Source organism: Macrobrachium rosenbergii, chromosome 41 (genome assembly GCF_040412425.1).
Source record: "Macrobrachium rosenbergii isolate ZJJX-2024 chromosome 41, ASM4041242v1, whole genome shotgun sequence".
NCBI classification, from domain to species: Eukaryota; Metazoa; Arthropoda; class Malacostraca; order Decapoda; family Palaemonidae; genus Macrobrachium; species Macrobrachium rosenbergii.
Window position 1 is genome coordinate 21255381 of NC_089781.1, and position 16116 is coordinate 21271496.

Sequence of the window (16116 nt, forward strand, 5' to 3'; positions counted from 1 at the left end):
GTAAGACCGCAAGTAACACATAAACGAAGTTATACCTCAAGTAACTCATAAAGGATGTAAGACCTCGAGTAACTCATAAAGGAAGTAAGACCTCAAATAACACATAAAAGAAGTAAGACCTCAAGTAACACATAAAGGATGTAAGACCTCAAGTAGCACATAAATGGTGTGTGACTCAAGTAACACATAAAGGAAGTAAGACCTCAAGTAACACATAAAGGAAGAAAGACCTCAAGTAACTCATAAAGGAGGTAAGACCTGAAGTACCACATAAAGGAAGTAAGACCTCAAGTAACCCATAAAGGAAGTAAGACCTCAAGTAACACATAGAAGAAGTAAGACCTTAAGTAACTCATAAAGGAAGTAAGACCTCAAGTAACTCGTAAAGAAAGTAAGACCTCAAGTAACACATAAAAGAAGTAAGACCTCAAGTAACTCGTAAAGAAAGTAAGACCTCAAGTAACACATAAAAGAAGTAAGACCTCAAGTAACACATAAAGGAAATAAGACCTCAAGTAACACATAAAAGAAGTAAGACCTCAAGTAACACATAAAGGAAGTAAGACCTCAAGTAACCCATAAAGGAAGTAAGCCCTCAAGTAACACATGAAGGAAGTAAGACCGCAAGTAACACATAAAAGAAGTAAGACCTCAAGTAACACATAAAGGAAGTAGGACCTCAAGTAACATATAAAGAAAGCAAGACCTCAAGTAACACATGAAGGAAGTAAGACCGAAAGTAACATAAAAGAAGTAAGACCTTGAGTAACACATAAAGGAAATAAGACCTCAAGTAACTCATAAAGGAAGTAAGACCTCAAGTAACACATAAAGGAAGTAAGACCCCAAGTAACACATAAAGGAAGTAAGACCTCAAGTAACACATAAAGGAAGTAAGACAGCAAGTAACTCATAAAGGAAGAAAAACCTCAAGTAACTCATAAAGGAAGAAAAACCTCAAGTAACTCATAAAGGAAGTAAGACCTCACATAATACATAAAGGAAGTAAGACCTCAAGTAACACATAAAAGAAGTAAGACTTCAAGTAACTCATAACGCGACTAAGACGACGAGTAAGACCTCAATCCATGATGAGCTGCCGTTGCTGGTTATGAAAATGGCGTGGACGGGGCAAAAAAAAAAAAAAAAAGAGGAGAAAATGTGTCTATGAAGCCCAGACTTTTTGAACAGCTTTATTTAAGTCGTCTAGCATCATGTGCTTAGTCGCTGAAGCTATGACAGGCGAAGGAGATAACGTAATGTACTTGCAGACAATTCTCTCTTTATATTTGCACATTCATCTTTTTTAAAACAGGTCAGACATGGTAAGTTTAGTTATATATATATATATATATATATATATATATATATATATATATATATATATATATATATATATATATATATATATATATATATATATATATATATATATATATATATATATATATATATATATATATATATATATATATATATATATATATATATATATATATATATATATATATATATATATATATATAATCAAATATAAGGAGCCCATAAAAACGCCAAAATGTACAAAGTTAATACTGACCTATGGACCTTTTGGCATAAATACCGCTTTTCTGTAACTCTTCTCATTCATTACTTTCCTGAAGAGAAAGACAGTTGGTCTCTGAAATATAGCATTAACTTTCCACATTCTGGATTTTTATGGGCTCCTTATAATTGATGGAATTCTGTTTTAACAGAAAATATTTCACAGTCATATATATATATATTATATATATATATATATATATATATATATATATATATATATATATATATATATATATATATATATGTGTGTGTGTGTGTGTGTGTGTGTGTGTGTGTGTGTGTGTGTGTGTATGTGTGTAAGAAAAGTAGTATCTAAGCAACAGACCTAAGAGCACTACCCTCAATAACAGAAATTATTAAAACAGATAGAGCAATATCCAGCAACTGTCAGTATCTTTATCAGCACACGAAAACAGCCATTTCAAAACTTTTAAAGTAAAAGTGAGAAAAATAAGAAGGAAATCCCACTGTCGTGATTGACAACGGACCTATGACGTCACAGGCCACTCCCCCTCCCCCTGCGAAAAAAATATATGGTCGGAGCTAACGAGCAAAGACCACCACCATCGAAAACAACACAACAACCCTGACGTAAACAAACAAACAAAAAAAATACCATGGCAATAAATAAAGACCACAGCCGTGGTGAACAACAACCACATTCCCGATCTAAAAGAGAGATGAAATAAGGACAGTGATAAAAATCAAAGACCACAGTCTTCATCATCAGCAACGACATCAACAGCAGCCACGGCGAAGGAGTAAAAAAAAAGACCACCCCAAAGAGGCAAGGAGAGAAAAAAAAAAAGACCCCGACGACGCACCGCCTTGATCAACAACCAAAGCAAAGAGCCGTGACACCAACCCCGAGATTTACATTGTAGGCGCCCTCATACTAAAGTAAATGGATGCAAATGGCCCCAGGATTACAGCGTCTGCGAACTGCTCCTCCTCCTCCTATTCCTCCTCCTCCTCCTCCTCCCCCACCGGTCTAAGTGACGCGCCAGTTGGGACGGAAGAAGGAGACGAAAAAGAGAAACAGAATATTAAGTAGCACTTGACGTCGTTGGTCTGGCTTTTCCCATTCCACCCCCTCCCCATTCCTCCCGGCCCTTCCCTACCCCCTCCCCTCCCCCAGTGGTGGGAAAATCCACATCATTTGTGACGACTGTGACAGAAAATCATTAGCCCCACCGAATTCAACATTCAGGTTTTTCCTTTTTTTTTTTTTTTTTGTAATTTACGGTGGAACTAGATTTTTTATATATGTTTTTCTATATTGATTTGTATTTTGTTTATACGGTGGGCTCTTGATTTTGTTGGTATTCGTTATATTCTTAATGTTTTTCCTTAAACAAAAATAATTGGTTCTGATTTCCTTGTTTCCATTGTTCGGCCGATTTTTTAAATTTATTTTTCTACATCATTGTATATCTTATTTATTGCAGTGACCTCTTTGTTTTTTGATATTTGTTATTTTTTTCCCTTCAGCAAAAACCATTCTGCTCTAATTTCTTTGCCTCAGTTGCTAAACCTATTACTATTATTAGAGAGATTCAATTCACTCACTGTCTAAAACGGTAATAAAAAGAAACTGCACGCTTTTTTCTTTGATATTTCAGTTTCCACTAAAAAAGCACTAGAAAAAAAGCACTGCGGTAAAATCCTTTTTAATAATAATAATAATAATAATAATAATAATAATAATAATAATAATAATAATAATAATAATTGATAAGTATCAAGACCTGAAAATAGAAATAAGAAGGATATGGGATATGCCAGTGAAATTGTACCCATAATCATAGGAACACTAGGCACGATCCCAAGATCCCTGAAAAGGAATCTGGAAAAACTACTGTAGATGCCGAAGTAAGTAGCTCCAGGACTCATGCAATAAAAGTGTGCTACTAGAAACAGCTCACATAGTGAGAAAAGTGATGGACTATAAATACCACCCAGTCGAATAGGATGACTGTGATAGACCAAAAAAAATATTATTATTATTATTATTATTATTATTATTATTATTATTATTATTATTATTATTATTATTATTAGACTGTGATAGACAAAAATTATTATTATTATTATTATTATTATTATTATTATTATTATTATTATTATTATTATTATTATTATTATTATTATTATTATTATTATTATTATTATTATTATTATCTGAAGGTTAACTTTTCAGCAGTCAATATATTTCCCTAACAAATAAATTCTGAAAACGTTCATACTCACGAACTCATTACATTTCCCCACCGTTTCACTAAAGTATCACTGATAACGAAAAACCTTCTTGTGGAACACAACGCCCAATAACCCGATGTTATTCCCTTAACGAGAAACAAAACAAAAACGAAAATAAAAAGCATAAACAGGAACTAAAGTCCAGGAAACAAAGTTTGCCCCAAAACTGCACAAAGTTTGACGAACTCCTAAAACAATGCGTTTCTGAGCCGCGCATTATTAAGTTCCAGGAATAAAAGTAAATAAATAAATAAATAATAATAATTATTCAGGCGACTCACTGAGCTGTGGACGATTCACAGGAGGTCAAACGCTAAAAGAGTAGTCGTGATTGACCCGAATTCGATGCAAATAGCGGGCTTCAACGGAGCCATTGCTTTACTCTGGGCAGGCGGTATAAAAACAAAATAAAATAGTTTTAGCGGAATAATTGTTAACGATGCTTGTCGGATCTGGCCCTTAGGGAATATATGTTGGTTTGCGGTGTGTGTCCGAATGTATGTATGTATGGTATATATATATATATATATATACATATGTATATGTACATATGTATATATATATATATATATATATATATATATATATATATGTATATATATATATATATATATATATATATATATATATATATATATATATATATATATATATATATATATATATATATATATATATATATATATATATATATATATATATATATATACATATATATATATATATATATATATATATATATATATATATATATATATATATATATATATATATATATATATATGTATATATAGGAGCCCATAAAAAGCCAAAATGTAGAAAATAAAGCTATATATATATATATATATATATATATATATATATATATATATATATATATATATATATATATATATATATATATATATATATATATATATATATATATATACACATACATGCATTCACACATACATGCATAAATGTCACACATTCGGACGTACCCGTTAACCAACATACTCCCAGAGGGTTAGATCCAACAAGCATCACAAACAATTATTCAGTTAAAACTTTATTCCCCCCCCCTTTTTTTTTTCTAATACCGCCAGCCCGAAGCAATGGAATGGCTCCATCGAAGCCTGCTACTTTCGGCGATCCAGGTCAATCACGACCATCCTTTCAAAGTTAAGCTCCTGCGAACCGTCCACAGTTATGTGGGTCAACTGCATAATATTTTTTTATTTTTTTATTCCTTGAACTTGGTAATGGGCGGCTCAGGAACGCATTGTTTTGGGAGTTCGTCAAACCTCGTGCAGTTTTGGGGCGAACTTTGTTTCATGGACTTTAGTTTCTGTTTGTACTTTTATTTTTTTGTTTGTTTGTGGTTAAGCAAATCACATCGTGTTATAGGGTGTTGGGACACACGAGAAGCTGTTGGTTATTAGTGCTACTTTTAGTTTTATGGAAAAAAAAATATTGTGCCGGCTTTGGCTGTCCGTCCGCGCTTTTTCTGTCCGCCCTCAGATCTTAAAAACTACCGAGGCTAGAGGGCTGCAAATTGGTATGGTGATCATCCACCCTCCAGTCATCACTCAGGCATACCAAATTGCAGCCCTCTGTCCTCATTAGTTTTTATTTTACTTAAGGTTAAAGTCATCCAAAATCTTGCATCTGGCAACAATATAGGACAGGCCACCACACGGCCTTGGTTAAAGTTTCATGGGTGGCGGCTCATACAGCATTATACCGAGACCGCCAAAAGATAGATCTATTTTCGGTGGCCTTGATTATACGCTGTACGGAGAACCTTAGGCGTATTTTTTACTTGTTTAATTCCTGTTTATGCTTTTCTTTTTTTGTGGTTGAGGAAAGCATAAAATATGCACAAGTATAAGTATAAAAACGAACGAAAACGAAGAAGAACAAATCAATAAAGGCATAAATGAACAAAAACCCATATAAGTAAGAAACAAGTAATCGAGTTTTCTGTACAGCGTGTGATCAAGGCCACCGGAAACAGATCTATCTTTCGTTGGTTTCGGTATAATGTTGCAAGCCGCTGCCCATGAAGCTTTCAGCCACGGCCCGGTGGTGGCTTGTCTTATAGCGGCTTGCCAGACTCACGATCATGGCTAACTTTAACCTTAAATAAAATAAAAAATTACTGAGGCTAGAGGGCTGCAATTTTGTATGCTTGATGATTGGAGGGTGGATGATCAGCATACCAATTTGCAGCCCTCTAGCCTCAGTAGTCTTTAAGATCTGGGGCGGACAGAAAAATGCGGACGGACAGACAAGTGGCCATCTCAATAGTTTTCTTTTACAGAAAGCTAAGACTCTATTGTATTCATGTTTAAAAAATATATATATGTGAAATATAAGGTATGGCTATACTGAGAAAAAATTCCAGGTGACTGAAGATTATTTTTCCAGAAGCAATTATCTTCGTTATGATTCCAGAACGATCTGGTGCAAACCACTAATGAGTGAATATTATAACGTGGAATCTCTCTCTCTCTCTCTCTCTCTCTCTCTCTCTCTCTCTCTCTCTCTCTCTCTCTCTCTCTCTCTCTCACTGAATTAATTCAATATTTTGAATCGTGTTTTGGGTTCAGTGAACCAGTTTGGCAAAAATTGCAGTCGAAAGCGAAATATATTTAAGAGAAAATGAGGAGATATGTCAAATGTGAATTCGTCCTTTCCTGTAAAGGAAATTATATGTATATACATATATGAATATATATATATATATATATATATATATATATATATATATATATATATAATATTTATATATATATATATATATATATGTATATATATATATATATATATATATATATATATATATATATATATATATATATATATATATATATATATATATATATATATACATATATATATATATATATATATACAGTATATGTATATATGTGTGTGTGTGTGTGTGTGTGTGTGTGTGTGTGTGTATAGTCTGAAATATATCCTTAGTTAAAAAGAAATGGAGATTTCACCACGGAGACAATGTCTCAGTGGTCTTCCTACCAGAATATTGGCTGCCCAAAATAATTTATATATTAAGTTTGGGGTGGGAATTTTTTCTAAAGGACTATGGGACCTAATGTCCTGAAGTTGCAAGTCAGAGACTTTGAACACGTTATATGAGACATTTGCGGATTAAAGCACAATATTGTCAGGTTGATTAAAAATTAAACTAGACTTCTTTATTTTTGCAGCAGCAAAATATTTTTTTAATTAGTTTTCTTTCTCATTTGTCAGGTTACACTAGAATCTCTGAGTCCTTAACTTACTTTGTAATTTAAAAAAATAAGATAATGGAAGCGTTATTATTCATCGCAAATACTTTGATGCCGTCTTCATTAAAATGAACCGATTTTCTTGAAACATTTCTTTGAAAAGCCAGGTCACGAGGAACTCAGCTAAAGTTGGCAGAAGAACAGAAGAAAGAGAAGGATAAATCTCGAGAAATCACGGCGATAATTCCGGCAGATATAATTCACAGTTGGTTCTTGCTTCTTCTTGTTCTTAGAATTCATACCTCAATTTTACCTCTTCTATTTTTTTTTACCTCGTTTTTACCGGTTCTATTTTTTTTCTTACCTTGCTTTCACCTCTTCTGTTTTTTTTTTTTTACCTCGTTTTTACCGATTCTATTTTTTTTTACCTTGCTTTCACCTCTTGTATTTTTTTTCTTACCTCGCTTTCACCTCTTCTATTTTTTTCTTACCCTTTTTCACCTATTTTATTTTTTTCTTACCCCGTTTTTACCGATTCTAATTTTTTTCTTACCTTGCTTTCACCTCTTTGTTTTTTTTATTTTTTTCCTTACCTCGCTTTCACCACTTCTATTTTTTTCCTTACCCCACTTGCGCCTCTTCTACTTTTTTCTTAATTGGCTTTCACCACTTCTATTTTTTTTGTTACCTCGCTTTCATCTCTTCTAATTATTTTTTGTTGCCTCTCTTTCACCTCTTCTTTTTTTTTCTTAGCTTTGTCTAGTTCGCATTTAAAAAGCATTTCCATTTGCTCTGAACGCCATTGGAAGTAAAAAATAAAACCCCTTTTTTCTTCGTTCTTCAATATTTATAACTATGATGATGCTTTCTAAATTGTGCAGTTCTTTTTTAACGTTGGCTTTGTATAATCCAGGCTGCTAATACAAGACAGAAAGCTATAAAAACCTATAAACTATATAGATAAAACTGTTGCACATTTATTTTCCTAACAATAAAATTCTTTCACTTCACGATATTAGCAAAAGCTTTTTGAGAATCCCAACACGGAATTCATGTTAAAAAGGAAATCTGTTGACTTTTCACTGCATTTCTGATAGCATAAGAGAATATGATTTTTACTTATTTTACGACGCGTCGTCAAAAGTTATTACGTGTCATCTTTTAAGCATAATTGATTCTCACTTCTCATACAAGTTTAGCAAGCACTTAGACATTTTTGCTGAAAACTGCAAGGGCAAAATGCAGGCTTTTGCAAGTTATTATCATAATTTTTTCATAAAGAACATACTGAAGCGTCATTAGTTCTTAAACTTGCCGGACAGTTTTCCACAGAATGGAATTTTCAATTATGAAAGGAACTAAATGAATAAGAGCAGAGATATCAAACGGACCCTACTGCCATTGACGAAAAGAAAACTTGGATAGCCAGAAACAAATAAGTTTGAATTATGCCTCCCTAAGAAATTATAGTGTCTGTTGGTTGTCCAGAGTTCAGAGGTTCACAAAAGGCCACTCATTTCTTTTTAGAGCCTTAATACGACCATGGGGGATTATGCCTCACTAAGAAATGACAGCGTCTGTTGGTTGTCCAGAGTTCAGAGGTTCACAAAAGGCTACTTATTTCTATCTTTAGAACCTTACCATGGGCCTGGGTCCTTGCTGATTCAGATCCGGCTTAATCTAAACCAACCAGCCGAAATTATATGTATTCCAAAAGCCACGCAACCATACACTTGGCAGTTCCATACTCAGAAAATTTACTGTTCTTAGATATAACGGTAGTTTTGTATTAGTTTTGGGTCGTGTCATCTACTGGTAAAGCAATCGTGCAGAACAGTTGCACGTACTTTTCGAAGACTCAAGAAAAGTTCTTTGAAAACGAAGTAGTGAATAATTTTCAAACCGTCTAACCGTAGGTGTATGAGCAGTGTCCTTGTACCACTGAAGGAATCGAAGTCCTATTCTGAACTTCACTGCATAATAATTGCCCTCGAAAGGAACCTCTGACCTTGAAAAGCCATCAGCAATAATTGCTGCGTTGCAAAATCCCATCGGAAACTTCAGAGAAACTTGACCTATTGGAGCTCTGTTAATGGCACTATTTTGGGCTCTTTGCATCCATGAATTGAGTCTTTTAGCTGTTTTCTTGAATTGATTTGTTAAAAACAAAGTGAATGGCGGCCAGGAGATAGACGTGGATACCGAAAGCCAGTAACTCACACACGCACACACAAACACACACACACATATACATATATATATATATAAAATATATATATATATATATATATATATATATATATATATATATATATATATATATATATATATATATATATATAGAGAGAGAGAGAGAGAGAGAGAGAGAGAGAGAGAGAGAGAGAGAGAGAGAGAGAGAGAGAGAGAGAGAGAGAGAGAGTTTCACAATTTTTCTCATAAAATTGTACTAAGAACTATAAAAAAATTGAAAAAGAATGAAATTGATTTATTTATATGAACAAACCACAAAGAAATCACCTCATTCAGAACAAGAGAAAATTCATGAATTTACAGTTGTTACATGACACGTAACAAAAACACATACACATACAAAAAAAATTCCCAATAAGAAAAAAAACTAGATAGAACCAAAGAAAAAACACACACACAATAACAAAAGCTCTCCTTGTCATCCACAGGCTGAAAATCTGCTGAAGAAAAAAATAAAACAACAGACCCACCGTCACGAAGACGTGAAAAAAAAAAACATGCACATCCAAAATAATTCCCTTTAACAAAAAAATCTAGACAGAACCCCAAAAAAAAAAAAAAATCATACAAAACAAAATGTCTCCTTGTCATTCAGACTGAAAAACTGCTGAAGACAAAAAGAACAAGGGCAACAAACCCATCGCAACGTACATGTGAAAAACACATACACTAAAAAAATTCCCATTAACAAAAAAATCTAGATAGAACCCACAAAAATAAAATACAACAGACACACACAAACATTAAAACTCTCCTTGTTATCCACAGACTGAGAACCTGCTGAAAAAAAAAAAACCAACATTCCTAACTTGACGAGGTCGTGGAAAATATACGCATCCAAAAAAAAAAAAATTCCCATTACCAAAAAAAAAAAAAAACATAAAACCCGGCCTAAAAAAACATAAAAACAAAAGGTCTCCTTGTCATCCACAGACTGGAAACCTGCTGAAAAAAAACAAAAGTAACAAACCCACCGTACAGAAGACGTTAAAAAAATACACATACAAAAAATACTTGATAGAAAAAAAACACACATACAAAGAAAAAAGCTCGCGGAAGAAAAAAACAAAAACAAAAGCAACACATCCATCGTAAAGAAGACGTGAAAAACACATACACATAAAAAATCCCATTAACAAAAAAATAGATAGAACACAAAAAAAAAAAACACACAAACAAAAAGCTCGTGGAAGAAGTAAAACAAAACAAAAGTAACAGAGCCATTGTAACGGAGAGGTGAAAGGAACATAAACATAAAAAAAAAAAATAAAAAACCCCCATTAAAAAAAACAATCTAGTTAGAACCTACAAAAAAAAAAACACACACACACACACACAAACAAAACACTCTTCTTGTCATCCACACATGGTAACCTGCTGATGAAAAAAGCAGAAGCAAGCAGACCCATGATAACGAAGACGTGTGTGTATGTGTGTGTCTGTATGTGTATGTGTATGTGTGTATGTGTGTCCGAGACACACCGCTACAACGTTTCCATTCCCGACCAGAAGATGGCGTGCGATAAAACAGCGGTGGAGGCAGAGGAACTCATTAAATGGTACTGAATGACTGAGGACACGAACGGCCGAGGGACTATGAACCTAGGTAATGGAGGTAATGTCAGTAGGAATTGCATGTTTTGTCCTTCTTGCTTCATGCGATGGGGGATTTATTTTATGTATGAATGTGTATAGATACATACATGAATATATATATATATATATATACATATATATATATATATATATATATATATATATATATATATATATATATATATATATATATATATATATATATATAATGTCTGCTGTTGGTAATTATAAATTTCAAGTTAAGTTTTCAAGGCTTCCGTATATATTCTATCCAAGCCAGTATTTAGAATTAAATTTAACGTGAATTTACATGAAACCGCTCTACTAAAAGAACAATGTCATATTTCTATTAAGCTGATATTTAGATCTTGAGTACAGAGAGTTGAAACATATAATCATGAATTACACTTTACGTTATCTTCTATAAAACCCTTTCCGGGAAAAAAATTCTATCTTCAGAATGTAACGAATCCCGATACTTAAATTATCGTACAAATATCAAACAAATGTAGAACATAGGCAGAATGTTTTCCATTCCTAATTTTTTTATGTATCAACTTTCAAGTTTATTTTCTTCAAGACTGAGAACGAAAGTTTTTTATGCTAATAAAAAATCTTTAGTTCTTTGAAAAGAGCACTGTCACTAGAACTGTTGAACGGTTTATTTTCAAAACACGCAAGTTTTTTCTCCATGAATACAAAACTACAACACTTCCATTTCATAACTTGAATGAAGAAAAGTTCATCCGAGCTTCAATACGACAGAAATGTCATAGAGCGCATCTTTTGTGAAATTTGCTGACGAATAATTTATCAGCTGAGAAAACCAGAAAGTATCAAAATGTCTTCTTAAATCCAAAGATGGTTTCACTTGTAGAATAAAAGTTAAGGTAGTTTTGCCCGTAAGAACACCTTCAGGGAATGAGATGAGCTTTTTACTTTCGTTATTAATTAGGAATATACATACATACACGCATACACACACATATATATGCATATATATGTGTGCAAATCATCAAACATACCAAATATCAGCCCTCTAGCTTCAGTAGTTTTTATTTTATTTAAGGTTAAACTTAGTCATGATCGTGCGTCTGGCAACGATAGAGGACAGGCCACCACCGAGCCGTGGTTAAAATTTCATTGGCCGTGGCTCGTACAGCATTATACCGAGACCACCGAAAAATAGATCTATTTTCGGTGGCCTTGATTATACGCTGTACAGAAAACTCGATTAAGCCGAAGAAAATTCGGCGCATGCTTTACTTGTTAAATATTATTCCATCTTTTGTTCTTCATCAAATGAAACTGCATTAATTACCAGGCTCTGAAACGTAACTTCACATCGGTCCCAACATCAGACCTTAACAGCCTTCAAACCAATTACGAAATTTGTACGCCAAAACAGTATTATACCGAACGTCAATAACGAGAAGAGATGCTCGCCCATAGGGACGCCGGCACCACGCTGAAGGCACGTCATTTCGGCCCTAAATGAAAATATGCCTCGATTATTCCTCTCTCGCGTGACGGACGCGGCCTAATTGATTGTTCTCATGGCTAATGATAATTGAATGAGTGTGTCGTGCATGACGAGACTGAAATGAAGATGTTATGAGTAATGAGGGACATGCAGCTCTCCAAATTACACGTCTCCCTCGCGTCTGTCTCTCTCTCCCGAAAAGAGATACTTTCGCCATGATGATGATGATGATGATGATGATGATGATGGATCCAGATATTTGTTGTGGTCGAGATGTTTTCGGTTTTTGTGTTTTGTTTGTAGGGGGGAGGGGGTGGATGGTTCTTTTGTTAGGCTAGAGTAAGTGGCAATAACTGTTGCTTGGTAAGTTTTGTTAGTGATATGATGGCTATTATTATTATTATTATTATTATTATTATTATTATTATTATTATTATTATTATTATTATTATTATTATTATTATTATTATTATTATTATTATTCACGTTCTAATGGATATCACTAAGCAATCATAAAAGATAAGATGTTTATGTTGTAATTTATTACACAGCAGGATATTCCAGGCTATGCCCACGTGCGATGGGAAAAGTTATATTCACTTAATGTTACCTAAAGTTAAATAAATATACATTGTGTTTATATATGTGTATTTATGTATGTATATATATACACATATAAATATAATATACTGTATATATTTATATATGGATATATATATATATATATATATATATATATATATATATATAATATTTATATATATATATAAATATATATGTATATATATGTATACATACATACATACATATATATAATGTGTATATATATACATATATATATCTAACTGATATCACAAGGACACTGAAGGTGATAACATGGGATGAAGAAAGACAAAAGCAATTAGTTTCTTGTTCTCACCATCATCTTCCTGATAAGACTATATCATTCTAACGACACATGGTTAAACATCAGAGGCATATTTTAATTCACAAGATTTTACATCGTCGAAACTTACATGGGCAATAATTGCTCGAATATGGTTAGACATTAACCAGTGTATCTGTAAACTATAGTTCTATTACTTAAAATAGTTCCATTCCTTCCCATATTCCAGATTACTTTCAGATCTGTTTATAAAACTACTTTTGAACTGTACACATCGAGTTAAGAAAATACCATGAAATTATGGATTTCTTAGGTAAGATCTATTTTTCACTAGAGGACAGGATCTCAGGTAGATGAAATTTCACGTGTGAAGCATTTCACTTACGGAAAGAATGGGGTAACTTACACTGGGTTCTTCTACTATTCAGTTCCAGGAAAAATAAACAGAAAAAAAATTAAAGTAGCTCTTGACGGTACAACGTTTCCACTAGAAGCGTACAGTAGGATACTTTCATACATGTGTGAACGATTACTTGAGAGAGAGAGAGAGAGAGAGAGAGAGAGAGAGAGAGAGAGAGAGAGAGAGAGAGAGAGAGAGAGAGAGATCTCCAGAGAGATAGAGAGAGAGAGAGAGAGAGAGATGCCTTCAGCTTACTCAATATTCAAGTGCTCCAGAGAGAGAGAGAGAGAGAGAGAGAGAGAGAGAGAGAGAGAGAGAGAGAGAGAGAGAGAGATCTGGTGCCCTCAGCTTACTGAGTATTCAAGTGCTTAAGAGAGAGAGAGAGAGAGAGAGAGAGAGAGAGAGAGAGAGAGAGAGAGAGAGAGAGAGAGAGAGATATGGTGCCCTCAGCTTACTGAATATTCAAGAGCTCCAGAGAGAGAGAGAGAGAGAGAGAGAGAGAGAGAGAGAGAGAGAGAGAGAGAGAGAGAGAGAGAGAGATCTAGTGCCTTCCGCTTACTTAATATTCAAGAACTTCAAAGAGAGAGAGAGAGAGAGAGAATCTAGTGCCCTCACCTTACCATACATTCAAGTGCTTCAATGTTGACTTGCTTCCATTTTTCCATTCCCTTCTATTCAAAGTAGAAACATCTTGGGACCCTTTTTACGTAAGCATCAGGCACTACAGATTTTTTTATATAAATTCCCTTCAACAATAACTTTTCTTGACTTTCCTTCAACCATCAGGCAGCAATTTTTTTTTTTTTTTTTTTTTATAAGTAAGCAATATAAGCATCTTTCGCTACTTTTCCTGTAGCGAAGTAAGCAATGTGGGCATCTTTCGCTACTTTTCCTGTAGCGAAGTAAGCAATGTGGGCATCTTTCGCTACTCGTGCCTGTAGCGAAGTAAGCACTGTAAGCATCTTCCGCTACTTTTCCTGTAGCGAAGTGAGCAATGTAAGCATCTTTCGCTTCTTTTCCTATAGGAAAGTAAGCATCATCTTTCACTACTTTTCCTATAGCAAAGTGAGCAATGTAAGCATCTTTTCGCTTCTTTTCCTGTGGTAAGAAAGTAAGCATATTTCATGTAAGCAAAGTCTTAAGCATCGCTACTTTTCCTGTAGCAAAGTGAGCAATGTAAGCATCTTTTGCTTCTTTTCCTGTAGTAAAGTAAGCAATGGAAGCATCTTTCGCTACTTTTCCTGTAGCGAAGTAAGCAATGTAAGCATCTTTCGCTTCTTTTCCTGTAGCGAAGTAAGCAGTGTAAGCATCTTTCGCTACTTTTCCTGCAGCGAAGTAAGCAATGTAAGCATCTTTCGCTACTTTTCCTGTAGCCAAGTGAGCAATGTAAGCATCTTTCGCTTCTTTTCCTACAGCGAAGTGAGCAACGTAAGCATCTTTCGCTACTTTTCCTGTAGAGAAGTAAGCAATGTAAGCATCTTTTGCTTCTTTTCCTGTAGCAAAGTAAGCAATGCAAGCACTTTTTTTTTTTCCTGCAGTGAAGTAAGCAATGTAAGGCTTCTTTTAGCAAAGTATCCAATTAAGCAGCTACTTTTCCTGTAGCAAGGTAAGCATGTGAGAATCTTTCGCTACTTCCTCAGCATGGCTAAAAGATTATAAAAACACACACACAAAAAAAAACACACAAAAAGAAAGGATGCCAGGAGAGAAATTGTTTTCGTAAATCATGATCAACTTCCACTGAGCTTAATTGCTCCATTCCTTTACTGAGAGGAGTTGACGGGGATAAAAACAGGAAGAGATGAAAAGGAGTTAAAATAGATAAAGAATATCTTTTGAGTAAAAGTTTTTTAATGCATTTACAGCTCTATTGTACATGATGATATATGTCACTGAAAATGTGATAGAATTAAATGATTTTACACTCTGCTCTGCTCCAGCTCTGTTCCAAATCTCTCTCTCTCTCTTGTGTGTGTCTCATGTATGTATGTATATGCATGTATGTATATATATATATATATATATATATATATATATATATATATATATATATATATATATATATATATATATATTAATATAGTATATAAAGACAAACTCCACGAAGGAGGAAACAGAGAACACTGGAGGCCTTTCGACTGTCGTCCTTTACTTTACGACAGTCGAAAGGCCTCGCAGCACTCCAGTGTTTCTCTTTCTTTCGTGAATTTTTTCTTTATTTTATATATTCATCACGTTTCATATTTTCGTGATTCAGTTATATATACATACATGTTATACATACATATACACACATATTAATATACACATATATATATATATATATATATATATATATATATATATATATATATATATATATATATATATATATATATATATATATATATATAATATATATATATAGAATATATAT